The sequence below is a fragment of the Notothenia coriiceps genome, unplaced genomic scaffold (genome assembly GCF_000735185.1).
Source record: "Notothenia coriiceps isolate Sejong01 unplaced genomic scaffold, NC01 NC01_scaffold00025085, whole genome shotgun sequence".
NCBI classification, from domain to species: Eukaryota; Metazoa; Chordata; class Actinopteri; order Perciformes; family Nototheniidae; genus Notothenia; species Notothenia coriiceps.
Window position 1 is genome coordinate 2,520 of NW_011357786.1, and position 4,292 is coordinate 6,811.

Consider the following 4,292-nt stretch of genomic DNA (forward strand, 5'->3'; position numbering starts at 1 on the left):
CCTGCATTGCTCCGTGACAGTTCTACTGCACTAGCTTTCTAGGGCACGATGCACTCCGCTCTGGATGCTTTCCAAGTGTGCTTGTCGAGGAGAGTGGGGGGCCCAGCCTCCTGCAGTATTGTATTCCTATTTCAGACAGGTACAGGGGAAGGTACAGAGGAGAGTGAAGGCAGCAAGGGGATTTGCACTGCTCACACCGTACAATCAAAGTGTGTGGGAAACACAGGAAAACACGGTCTGCTGACTGGGCCACCAGAGGACACAAACCTGCTCTGAGATGGAGAGGTCCAGTCCTGTTTTTCCACTGACAGGACAATTATACCCGCTGCACTGTCACCATGCTTTGGCTCAGTCCCCAAGATATGCCCTTTTTTTCTTTTTGTCCCACTTATGAAAGCAAGGTAATGATATTAGGTTAAACCCATACAGTAACCTCACAATTTTATATCTCTTTTTGTCACTCTGCAGGTTTTAAACAGAAGCTAGCGTTGTCTCTTACTCTGGAGTGTCTCCAGTTGTCACACTGAGCTGCTTCCCTCACCACACCTACGGCCTGCTGTTAGTCCTCAGCGAGCAAATGATCTCTTGACACCACAATATGGCAAGCTCTGTTGTCATGTTTGAGTGAAAACCACGTAACTCAGCATTTTGCGATCTCAATGTGGAGTTGAACGATCAGTCTAAATTCTGATTTGTGGGCTAAGATATTAGACTGCAATTTAAACATTGATTGATTGATTGATTGATTGATTGATTGATTGATTGATTGATTCTAAGGCAATTAGAAATGTGCTGTCTCAGTAGAGTACAGATCTGTGCCAGGTGTTCCTCCCTCTTTCCTTTCAAATAAAGATGAATTCAATCCCTCTACTTGTCCCCTTGCAGTCAGGATAAAGAGAGTGTAGCATAGATGTAGACACATGGTAGTTTAATTATCTTGGTTTCAATTATCGAGTATGCAATTGAACTACCAATTGTGTGTTTAAAAAAGACACCAAAGTTGTATACGGATCTACATTTTTGAGCAAGCAGAGAGGCATCAATGTGGCAACAACAGACCGGGTTAGGCTAATGGATTGATTGCAGGCTCTACAGGCCTCTTAAAAAGACCCTGCATCCAACGACGTTATAAAATAGTCAATACAAGAGGCGACTCAGGAATTGTGAATAAAGCCCTGACAACCAGAGTTTGTTGAGCATACAGCATCAATGAACAAAATAAAGTATTAGGCTGATTGGTACAGTACTGTGCGAGATTAGCCGCGCCAGACGCACACATATGCACATGACAGAACACATTACCTCGGCACAGGCTGGAGGAAATAACAATGTTAACTAATTTACCGAGTGCACATTTTGGCGATACAGGGTTTCCATACGCTGACTGAGATATGCATAATGTGATTACATTGAAGAAGCGCATGGAAAGTGGCTATTTGGGGAGTGGTGACGGTTTCACATTGCAAACACATCTCTGTTGGCTTTTGCTTCAAACATATTTTATGTTGTATTCTCTCGCCATTAGGACTTTTATTTACAATTTAATTGGGCTTTTACATCCAATTGTGTGAAGTACCATACATATTCTGTATTGTCTTTAAATATTACCACATAAACATTAAAGAATTCTTCCCTGAAACACCTTTTTAATGGAGAATGGCTCAATTGCTTTCGAAAGCGAAAAGAGGTTTAAATAAAAAAGAAAAGAGATGAAGAGCCTGCTTATGATTGTTATGGAGTATTTTTGTTTTGTTTCTTGACAGGATATTTCCAAGGATTATGGTTAGACTTTGATGCCAAATGATGTGCTGAAATGTCGTAAAAATACTTTTCTTTTATATTTTTAGCTTTGTGTCATTATATATTTCTGCACAGTTTATTTACAATGCACATACAAGTTGGTGTCCCATGTAGTGGCAAGAAGATGTGTGTCACACCTGAAAAAGCTATAGAGTCAGCTGGGTAATTGGATTTGTATTAGATTTTCAGTTCATAAGGTCATCGTATAGTATGCTGTAAATCCCAGAGGCAGTCAGTCAACCAGTCAGTCATTCGGCCTTTCAGTCCGCTCACTGCATGAATCCATGGAGCTGTGATGCCTTTACGCATTGCAGCAGTACACACCTCCCTCTGTCTGGGACTTCAGAGGTCCTCTACGGGTTGATGGACGGACACACACCCACACTCACACACACGCACGCACGCACGCACGAACGAACGCACACACGCACACGCGCACACGCACACACGCACACCCGCACACACACACACACACACACACACACACACACACACACACACACACACACACACACACACACACACAATTACATGCTAAGCCCCCTCCTCCTTCACCCACTCCCTTCGCCTCGTCCTCCCCCTCTCTTGGTGTCTCGGAGGACCTCAGAGTGCAGCAGGGATGATGGACAGCAGACTAATATCCAAGGCTAACCGCTCCTCCCCTCTGACTTGACAGCGTAGCCTGACAGAGGCCACTGTGCCCTTCAGATGGAGGAATATGTCCCACTATAGTATAGAGGAAACTCTGTAGACAATACAGCTTGAAAGCATGAGCAAAGACAAGGAAGCCTTTGGGGTGAAATATTAATATTGTAATCTGTATGTGAAATAAGAATACTGTGCCTCTGCATTCCAGACACAGATATTTGAAATGTTATAGTCATGAAGTCCCTAAAAGCATCACACATTTTCCACCTCACTAAATAAAGAAAGGATCACACAATCATTGTCAAACAGTTAAAAAAGCACCCACCGTTGTCATGCCACATATATTTCAAAATATTCCCTGTTGATATACAAGAACCTTGAAAAGATGCTTTTGATTTGTATCAGAATCAATTTTTACTTGATGTATGAATCCTTTGTGCTTTTTTGGGACAGTATTGTGTAGAAATTTGCTTCGGCCTGCAAGCGGGTATCATGAGAGCGGAACACAATAAGGCTTATCAAGGAGGCACTTCCTGTTACAATGTTGTTGTTGTTGTTGTTGTTGTTGTTGTTGTTGAATTAGATACAAGAGTGGCATCTTAGACAAAATCTATACTCCTTTTACAACCCTGTATCTCCATTTGCGTTCACACCCAATCAAAACGTGTAGCATGTACAGTTGCAAGAAAAAGTATGTGAACCCTTTGGAATTACCTGGATTTCTGCATAAATTGGTCACCAATTTATGCAGAAATCCAGGTAATTCCAAAGGGTTCACATACTTTTTCTTGCAACTGTACATGCTACACGTTTTGATTGGGTGTGAACGCAAATGGNGCCGGACCAGGTTCGGCCCACTGTAGGTGTTGAGATGTACAGTTGCAAGAAAAAGTATGTGAACCCTTTGGAACTACCTGGATTTCTGCATAAATTGGTCATAAAATGTGTTCTGATCTTGATCTTCATCTAAGTCACAAGAATAGACAAACACAGTCTGCTTAAGCTAAAACCACACAAACAATTATATGTTTTTATGTTTTTATTGAACACACCATGTAAACATTCACAGTGCAGGGTGGGAAAAGTATGTGAACCCTTGGATTTAATAACTGGTTGACCCTCCTTTGGCAGCAATAACCTCAACCAAACGTTTCCTATAGTTGCATATCAGACCTACACAACAGTCAGGAGGAATTTTGGACCATTCCTCTTTACAAAACTGTTTCAGTTCAGCAATATTCTTGGGATGTCTGGTGTGAATCGCTCTCTTGAGGTCATGCCACAGCATCTCAATTGGGTTGAGGTCAGGACTCTGACTGGACCACTCCAGAAGGCGTATTTTCTTCTGTTGAAGCCATTCGGTTGTTGATTTACTTCTGTGCTTTGGGTCATTGTCCTGTTGCATCACCCATCTTCTGTTGAGCTTCAATTGTTGGACAGATGGCCTTAAGTTCTCCAGCAAAATGTCTTGATAAACTTGAGAATTCATTTTTCCGTCGATGATGGCAATCTGTCCAGGCCCTGAGGCAGCAAAGCAGCCCCAAACCATGATGCTCCCTCCACCATACTTCACAGTTGGGATGAGGTTTTGTTGTTGGTGTGCTGTGCCTTTTTTTCTCCACACATAGCGTTGTGTTTTCCTTCCAAACAACTCAACTTTGGTTTCATCTGTCCACAGAATATTTTGACAGTAGTGCTGTGGAACATCCAGGTGCTCTTTTGCAAACTTCAAACGTGCAGCAATGTTTTTTTCTGGACAGCAGTGGTGTAGGAGCCATGAAACGTGTTTAGTAATCCTTTATGTTTTAATATAAGATATTTGTTTGATCACTATCGATTGGTTG